The following is a 10,240-nucleotide window of genomic DNA, read 5'->3' as shown; positions in this document are numbered from 1 at the left end:
CAGTGTCACAAAGGCCTCTTGGTTTCACCAGGCCCCAGAGTATCACAATGGTCCTCTTGGTTCTGTGAGGACTCCCAGGGTCACAATGGTCTAACTGGGTCCCTGAAGCCTCACAGTGTCACAATGCTTTGCCTATTCCATTAGCCCACATAGCACCACAATGGTCTCCGTGATTCCATGAGTCCCCTCAGTGTCACAATGGTCTCCTTGGTGCCATGGCGCTCCATAGTGTCATAATGTCCCCTTGGCTCCATGAGGCTGTGTAGTGTCCTAATGGTCTCCCCATGGTTCCATGAGGCCTTGCAATGTCACAGTGGACCCTTGGTACCATTGTGAGACCATTGGTTCTCGCAGTGTCACAATGGCCCCTTGGTTCCATGACACCCCAAAGTGTCACAATGGTCTCCATGGTTCCATGAGGCCCCGTGGTGTCACAATGGACCCTTGGTTTGATGGGCTCTCACAGTGTCACAATGATCCCTTGGTCTCACAGGGCCCCATAGTGTCACAATGGCCCCATGGCCTCACCGGGCCCCACAGTGTCACAATGCTCCCTTGGTCTCACAGGGCCCCACAGTGTCACAATGCTCCCTTGGTTCCATGGGCCCTGTGCTGCTGCATTCCCCCCTCCCCTTCTCAGGCCGCCCTGCCAGCTGAGAAATGCTCCTTGGGGCTCGGCCTTGGCCAACAGCCCCTGGGCTCAGCTCCTCTGCAGCTCATCACAAACACTGTCTGCTCCAGGCACTGCTGCTGCCCAACCAGCTCCTGCTTTCTGTAGGAGCAGCCCTGGGAACTGGTTTTGTTCCCTCAGTGGCACAACATCCCTGTTCTCACCCTGCCAAAGAAAGCTGTTGGTGCCAAGTGTGGCCAGGATGACTTAACGGTTCCTACATTGCCTGTAGGTAAGGTTAAGTCACAAGATCTAAGTGAAGTCTAAACACTGCTAAGAGTTGTTGTTTTCCTTAATTGTTATGTTTAATATAAGATGACTTAAATACTGTTAAATGTTAATCGTCTGTTAAATTGCAAAGACATAGATTATAAGTTAGATTAAATCCTGCTAAATGCTGTCCTTTGCTAAATTTTGAAATTTAAGGTATCAGTTAAGATTAAGGTATAAGTTAAGTCCTTTTAAGTCTGAGCTCTGTTCAGCTTTTGAACTGTATTCCTTTCATCCTTGCTCTCACTGTCCTTGTGTCACACACACACACACACACACACAGGGACAGTCCTCAGTTCATTTCTGGTTCGATTGCCTGGATTTTGTTTGTTTTTGTTGTTGCTTTGTTTCCTTGGTGTGCCTGAAGTGTCCAGTCAGGAGCAGAGTGACTCTTGCCAAGGAACTTTGTGCTGCTGTCCCTTAATATTCAATCTGGTTTTTGCTGCTCCCTTGCTGGGGATTTTTTCAGTGATCTCAAGGCCTCGTTGGTACCAGGGTGAAGGAGCCCTGGCCCAGGCTCTGGCCCTGGGGGACACGGGGACACTGCCGGGGGGTCCCTGTCCCCCTGTGCCACCCCCAGGGCCCCGGCCCCCCATCCCCGTGTCAGGCTCTGGGGTCGATCTCGTGGAACATCCTCTGGGGGAGGCTGCGGCGCCGGGGGCGGGGGGACCCGGGGGGACAGGGGACCCCGGTGTGCACGAGCAGGGTTGGACTGCTCTGGGGGGAACTGTGAGGGGGGCCGGGGCAGAGTGACCTCCCCAGTGACCTCACACAGCCCCTGTGATGTCACACAGCAACCTGTGATGTCACAGAGCCAGCTCTGGGATGTCACCCCAGAATGTCATGCAGCAGCACTGTGATGTCACAGAAGACTCTGTGATGTCAAAATGTCACCCTGTGATTCCACAATTTGTACTGTGATGTCACAGGCTGCTCTATGATGTTACACAGCCAGGCAGTGATGTCACAACCCTCTCTCTGATATCACAGAGCCACCCTCTATAATGGCAGGATCTGTTCTATGACCTCACACCCTACCCTATGATGTCACAGACGGATGTGTGATGTCACAACCCCCTCAGTGATATCACAAAACCCTCTCTGTGATGTCATACTGACACTTGTAAGGTCACAGTACACACTTTTACCTCACAGCCAGCTCTATGATGCCATACAGCCGTGCCATGATGTCACACCCTGCTCTGTGATGTCACAGCATCCCCGCTATGTTGCTGTAGCTGCTAAATGACCACATACAACAAACTCTGTGATGTCATAGCCCAATCTGTGACCTCACACAGCCCACTCTGTGCTGTCACACAGCCCCTTGCTGACATCACAGCTGCTCTGTGCCTCCATGACACAGCCACAGAGGAGCTGCTGTGACACAGCCCCCTCTGGGACATGCCACAGCCCCTGCCAGTGCTGAGCCCCTGGGAGCTCTGTCTGTGCCCTGCTGGTGTCCCTGAGAGGCCCTGGCAGTGCCCCAGCCCTGCTGGGCTGTGCACAGGAGCTGCTCCTGGCCAGAGCTGTCTGTCTGCAGCTCTGCTGCCCTTGCCAGGAGCTGCCTCTGGGCCAGGAGCCCGGCCCAGCTCAGCAGCACAGACACAGCACAAGGACTGTAATGACCCTCTGGGGCTTTGGTGCGCTTTGTGTCTGTCATGGCCAAAGTGCTGCCCAAGTTGGCTCTGTCAGGGCTGTCTTGCAGCTGCTGCCCATCCCTGTGCCCTGTGCAGCCCAGGCTGTCCTACGGTGTCCCTGCCCTGCGCCTCTGTCCCTGCAGGCTGTCGGCATCCCCCGGCTGCCCCACCTGGCTGGGCCCTTCCTTTGCTGACAGCTCTGCCTCCTGCCTGCCTCTGCCTGCCCACACAAAGCCTTAGCCTTGATACCAAAAGGGTTAAATCAATTTTTACTGTGCCTGTGAACTTTTAGCACAGGAACAAGGCATGCAGGGGCTGCTTTCCCAGCAAGGATGGCTGGAAGACAGGAAGACATCTGGGTCAAGAATGTAGTGGCAAAAAAAAAAAAGGACTGCAACTGGGAACTTGGGGTGGGTTTTATGGTAATGAGTAAATTGTAATACACATTTAGCAATGCCGGTAGAATTACATGTCCACATAAGATTGGGGCTATCCCTCACTAGACCTCAGGCCTGAATAAATGATACCCTCTTAAATAGGAAATTAGTGTTAAGGAGCCTTATTCTGATATTTCAGAGATTTGGTGACAGCAAGGCCTCACAGAACAAGGAGTCAGCTGTGACACTGTGCAAACTCATGGAACAAAGGGTCCATTGTGACTCTGCAGAACCCCATGGAACCAAAATCCATTTTGGCACATTGGGGCTACATTGAACCAATTGTGATACACCACATTGGGATACTGCAGATCCAAGGACACCATTGAGACCCTGAGAAACCTCTTGGAACCAAGGGGCCATTCTGACTCATCAAGGCCTTGTGGAATCATGGGTCCATTGTGACACTGCAGAACCAAGGAGATGCTGTTGGCTGTGTGAAAGCTCATGGAACCAGAAATCCATTGTGGCACAGCAAGGCCTTATGGAACCAAGGGTCCCTTGTTAAACTCTGTGGCCTCATGGAACCATGAGCCATTGTGACACAGTATGGCCACATGGAGTCAAGGGGCCACTGTGACACTGCGGATCCAAGGAGACCATTGTCACTGGGGAACCTCATGGAACCGAGAGTCCATTGTTCCACTGTGGGGCAGGTGGAACCAAGGGGACCACAGTGACTTTGTGGGGCCTCATGGAACAATGGAGACTGACACTTTAGGACCCACTGGAACCAAAGGGCCATTATAGACTGGCAGGGCCTCATGGAGTCAAGGGAACTACAGTGAACCCTGGGGGTCTCCATGGGATGAAGGGTCCAAGGAACCAAGGATACCATTGTGACACTCTGGGGCATCATGGAACCAAAGGTCCATTGGGACCCAGCAGGGCCTCATGGAACCATGGAGGCCATTTTTACACTTTGAGGCCTTGTGAAACTAAAGGGCCTTTGTGGCACTTCAGAGCCTTGTGGAGCCAAGGGGACCACAGTGACACTGTGGGGCACAGTGAAACCAATGGTCTGTTGTGACACTGCAAGACCTTATGGAATCATGGAGACCATGGTGACACCAAAGGCCTCATTGAACCAAGGGGCCATTGTGACACTACAAGGCCTCTTGGAAGCAAGGCATCATTGTGGTACCATGGAGCGTTGGCATGCCAAGGGGCAGTTGTCACACTGTGTGGCACCAAGGAGTCCATTGTGACACTACAGGGCCCCATGGAACTAAGGATTCATGGAACAGTGCTGGAACAAATGGAACCAAAGCTCCATTGTGACACTGCAGGGCCTCATGGAATCCTGGAGGCCATGATGACACTTTGAGGCCCTGTTGAATCAAGGGGCTCTGCAGGGCCTCATGGAACCAAGGAGCCCCTTCTGACACTGTGAGTCCCAATAAAACCAAGGGTCCAGTGTGACACCGTGGAACCAAGGGGACTGTTGTTGTCTGGTTTTGGCAGTACAAAAGCTCATGGAACAAAAAGTCCATTGTGACATTGTGGGGCCTCATAGAACCAAGGAGACTGATATGACACTTAGGGACTCACTGGAACCAAGGGGCCATTGTGACACCACAGGGCCTCATAGAACCAAGGAGCCATTGTAGCACAGCAGGGCCTCATGGAATCAAGGGGATCACAGTGACCCTGTGGGGCTCCACAAGGGGCTGTGGGGCTCTATAAGGGGTTGTGGGGCTCCATGAGACCATGGGGCCATTCTAACTGTGGAACCAAGGATACCATTGTTACACTATGGGGCATCATGGAACCAAGGAGGCCATTGTGAACCAGTCGGGGAACCTGCTGAGACCATTGTGACACTTCAAGGGCCATTGTGGAGGTGCAGGGCCTCATGGAACTAATGAGACCATTGTGACATGGCACGGTCTCATGGGAGCAAGGGGCAGTTGTGACACTATGGGGCCTTGTAGAGCTGAGGGGCCCTTGTGACCCTGAGTGGCACCATGGAACCAAGGAGAGCACTGTGACACTGCAGGGCTCCGTGGAACTGGGAACTTGTGTGGCATGGAGGAGCCCAATGGAACCAAGGCGCCATTCCGTACTTCAGGGCTTCACGGAACCAAGGTGCCATTGTGACACTGCAGAACCAAAAGAGACCATTGTGACACTGAGGGGCTTCATGGAGCCAATGAGACCATTCTGGCACTCTGAGTCCCCATGGAACAAAGGGGTCATTTTGACACCACAGGGCCTCATAGAACCAAGGCAACTACTGTGACACTGCAAGGTCTCATGGAAACAAGGGGCCACTGTGACACTGCAGGTCCCCGTGGAAGCAAGGGGCCAGTATAACACATCCAGGCCTCTTGGAACCAAGGGGCCATTGTGATCCTGAGGAACCCATGGAAGCAAGGAGCCATTTTAAGACCACGAACTCATGGAACCAATGGGCCCATTGTGGCATTGCACAATCCCATGGAAACAAGGAAACCATTTTGATACTGCAAGGCCTCATGGAAGCAAGGGGCCATTGTGCCACCATGGAGCCAAGGAGACCATTGTTATATCACTGGGCCTCATGGAAACAAAGATCTGTTGTGATCCTACAGGGCCTCATGGAACCAATGGGCCATTGTGATGCTGCAGGGCCCCAAGGATCCAAGAACATGGAACAGGTCTGGCTGGTTGGGCCTCCTGAGGGCTGCCTGACTAGTCCAGCTGACCTTGGCATATTGAGGGTTGCTTCTCATCAGCCCCTGAAACCCTGGAGTTCCATGCTTTCCTCCTGTGGGAAAGAACTGTCCTTCTCCTCCAGGGGTTCATGGCTGAAATTTGGATTCTTCCTCCAAATTTGATTATATCCAAGGATTATTTCCATATGAAACCTGCCAGGACAGACAGCTCTGGCTGGCCTTGGCCTCTTGGGGGCCACCTCTCATCTGCCTTCAAAACACCGGGGGCCTGTGCTTTTCTTCTCATGGAAAAAAACATCTTTCAAGTCCAGGCATCCATGGCCAAAACTGAGAATTCGCCTCCAGAATTCCTTAAATCCAAGGACAGCTCCAGACAAAAGCTGCCAGGACTATCTAGGTTCCCTTGGTGTCCTGAGGGCCAGCTATCATCTTCCTTTGAAGCACTGGGGTTCCACACTTTCCTTCCTATGGAAAAGAACTGTCCTTCTTGTCCAGAGCCCAATACACAAATGTGGGGTTTGGCCTCCCAAACTCTGTCTGTCCAAGGATTCTTCCCTGACAAGTCTGGCTGGCCTTGGCCTCCTTGGGGCTGCCTCTAATCAGCTTTTGGAACACTGGGGCTCTGTCCTTTCCTTCCTATGGAGAACTGTCATTCCAGTCCAGGAACCCATGGCTGAAATGGAATTCCACCCACAAAACTCCCCTTATATCCAAAGGCTGCTTTCAGACAAAAGCTGCAGGGACAGACAGGTCTGGCTGGCCCTGGCCTCTGGTGACTGCTTCTCACCTGCCTTCAAACCCTGGGATTCTGTGGTTTCCTTCCTATAGAAAAGAACTGTGCCTCTTGTCCAGGCACTCTTGGCCTCAAGCACTTGACCACTCTATAGGGACACATCACTTAGGGGGTTGTGACATCACACAGCTATCTTTGACATCATAGAGTAAGGGTAAGGACATAGAGCAGATCCTGCCATCATAGGGGATGGAATTTTGACATCAGAGAGTGAGTTGTGACATCACTGGCTGGCTGTAAAATCATAGAGTAGGCTGTGACATCACAGAACAGACAGTGACATCACATGATGACTTTGTGATATCACAGTGTCTTCTATGTCATCACAGAGCAGATGTATCGCATCACAGAGTGGTGTGGCTGTGAGGTCAAAGTGCCTGTTGTGACATTTCAGAGTGGCAGTATGGCATCACAGAGAGGGTTTTGGGACATCACTGAGGGGGTTGTGACATCACACAGCTGTCTGTGACATCATAGTGTGAGGCCATAGAGCTGATCTTGTCATCATAGAGGGTGGCTCAGTGACATGAGGGAGTGGGTTGTGACATCACCAGGTGGCTGTGTAACATCATAGAGCAGGCTGTGACATCACAGAACAAACTGTGACATCGCAGAGTGACTCTTTGACATCGGAGTCTTCTATAACATCACAGAGCAACTGTGTAACATCACAGGAGGCTGTGTGACATCATAGGGGACTGTGTGATATCACAGAGAGGGCTGTGTGACATCACAGGGGCTATGTGACATCACAGGGGCCGTGTGAGGTCACTGGGGAGGTCACTCTGCCCCGGCCCCCCTCACAGTTCCCCCCAGAGCAGTCCAACCCTGCTCGTGCACAGTGGGGTCCCCTGTCCCCCCGGGTCCCCCCGCCCCTGGCGCCGCAGCCTCCCCCAGAGGATGTTCCACGAGATCGACCCCAGAGCCTGACACGGGGACAGGGGCCGGGGCCCTGGGGGTGGCACAGGGGGACAGGGATCCCCCGGCAGCGTCCCCGTGTCCCCCAGGGCCAGAGCCTGGGCCAGGGCTCCTTCACCCTGGTACCAACGAGGCCTTGAGAGCGCTGAAAAAATCCCCAGCAAGGGATCAGCAAAAACCAGATTGAATATTAAGGGACAGCAGCACAAAATTCCTTGGCAAGAGTCACTCTGCCCCTGACTGGACACTTCAGGCACACCAAGGAAACAAAGCAACAACAAAAGCAAACAAAATCCAGGCAATCAAACCAGAAATGAACGGAGAACTGTTCCTGTGCATGTGTGTGACACAAGGACAGTGAGGGGAAGGATAAAAGGAATACAGCCCAAAAGCTTACAGAGGTGAAACCTAACAGGACTTAAGTTACACCTTAACCTTTACTGATACATTCATCTTCACAATTTAGTAAAAGAACAGCACTAAACAGTATTTAACCGGACTTAAAACCTATGACTTAGAAATTTAACAGAGGAATACTATTTAACAATATTCAACTTAGCTTATAACTTATATTAAACATAACAATTTAGCGAAAGAACAATTCTTAGGAGCATTTAACTTAGCTTAGACCTTGTGATTTAGCCTGATCTACAGGCCTGACTGACTCAGCTATCCAAGGCACTCAAACCCCTGAGAGAGCAGCATTTCTGCCCCATTTCCCCAGCACAGGCACTCCTGTGTGCACACAGACACAAAGAGTCAGTGCAAGGCGCCTGGGAGAAATTCCCCTGAGGGCAGGAAATGCTCCCTGAGGATCCTTTGGCATCTCCCCAGGGGGTGAAGGGTTGAGCCTGGAGGAGTGGGGGGATCGGCCCAGGCCCCGTCGTTGTTGGGGATCCCCGAGTGCAGCAAACGGGAGAGTTCCCGGCTGGGAGAGGCCCCACTCAGAGGGAGTCGCTGGCCCAGGAGAGCTCCAAGGGCTCCTTTTGGAGCGCTGTTTGCAGGGCCCCAAGAGAGGGGCTTCAATCCCAGCAATGGTTCATCCTGGCCACACTTGGCACCAACAGCTTTCTTTGGCAGTGTGAGAACAGGGATGTTGTGCTACTGAGGGAACAAAACCAGTTCCCAGGGCTGCTCCTACAGAAAGCAGGAGCTGGTTGGGCAGCAGCAGTGCCTGGAGCAGACAGTGTTTGTGATGAGCTGCAGAGGAGCTGAGCCCAGGGGCTGTTGGCCAAGGCCGAGCCCGAAGGAGCATTTCTCAGCTGGCAGGGCGGGCTGAGAAGGGCAGGGGGGAATGCAGCAGCACAGGGCCCATGGAACCAAGGGAGCATTGTGACACTGTGGGGCCCGGTGAGACCAAGGGACCATTGTGACACTGTAAGTCCCCATGGAATAAGCAAAGCATTATGACACTGTGAGGCCTCATGGAACCAGTGAGACCATTGTGACCCTGGGAGTCCCCACAGAACCAAGAGCACCACTGTGATACTGTGGGGCCTGGGGAAACCAAGAGGCCTTTGTGACACTGCAGGGCTGCATGGAACCAAAGGTCCATTGTGACATGTTGGGCCTTGTGTCATCATTGGTCCATTGTGACACTGTGGAGCCAAAGGAGACCATTGTGACACCACAAACCCCCAGGGTCCAAAGGTCCATTGTGACATTGCAGGGCTCATGGAACCGAGGAGTCCCATGTTCATTGTGGGACCTGGGGAACCACAGAGACCATTGTGACACTACAAGGCCTCATGGAATCATTGGGACCATTGTGACACTTTTTTATGAAACCTTGGGGCCACTGGGACACTGTGGAAGCCAATCGAAAGAAGGGTCTATTGTGACACTGCTGGACCCCATGGAATCAAGTCACCATTATGACACTGCAGGGCCCCATGGGTCCAAGGAGCCATTGTGACACTATGGGGCACCATAAAACCAAAAGAACATGGAACAGGTCTGGCTGGCTTGGCCTCCTAGGGACCACCTGACTGGTCCAGCTGACCTTGGCATGTTGAAGGTCTCTTCTCATCTTCTCTGAAGTACTGGGGTTCCATGTTTTCCTTCCCAATGGAAAAGAACTGTCCTTCTTCTCCAGGCACCCATGGCCAGAATTGGGAATTCCACCTCCAAATTTCCTTATATCCAGTGATTGTTCCCATAGGAGTATTGCCAGGACAAGTCTGGCTGGCAGTTGTTTCACAAGGGTCACCTCCCATCTGTCCCTTAAACCCTGGGGAAGGCTGCGTGCTTTCCTTCCTATATAAACGAATTGCCCTGCTTCTCCAGCCACCCATGGCCAAGACTGTGTTCCATCTTCCCTAAATCCAACAACTGCTCCCAGACAAAATCTGCCATTCCTGACAAGTCTGCCAGACCTTGGCCTAGTGAGGCTCTCACGTGCCTTCCAAACACTGGGGCTCTGTGCTTTCCTTCCTATAGGAAAGAACTGTTTTCCTCCAGACACCCATAAGTAGAATTTGGATTGCACCTCCAACATTCCCTGTTGTGAGAGACTGGAGGAGATTGTCAGCTCAAAACATTTTGTGGGGGGGGGAGGAAGGGGCAGGCCCAGCCTTGCCCTGCCCTGGAACCCCAGCCCAGCCCTGCCCTGGAACCCCAATCCCCCCAGAGCCTCTATCCCAGCCCAGCAGTGGCTGCCAGTCCCTGGCACAGCACAGGCAATGCTCCACAGCCACCTCTGCAGCCCCAGCCCAGCTCCTGAGGGACCAAATGAGCCCAAGCCCCACCTGGGGGAAGGGCCCAGGGAGACCAAGGGGTATTGAAGGCTGACCACAAGGCAAGCACACATCTTGACCCTGGATCCTCTTGGAATTTCCATCTGAACACTGCTGGAA

The sequence above is a fragment of the Agelaius phoeniceus genome, unplaced genomic scaffold (genome assembly GCF_051311805.1).
Source record: "Agelaius phoeniceus isolate bAgePho1 unplaced genomic scaffold, bAgePho1.hap1 Scaffold_110, whole genome shotgun sequence".
In the NCBI taxonomy this organism is placed as follows: Eukaryota; Metazoa; Chordata; class Aves; order Passeriformes; family Icteridae; genus Agelaius; species Agelaius phoeniceus.
The sequence above is the reverse complement of the archived record's forward strand: the minus strand, read 5'-3'. Positions refer to the sequence as shown.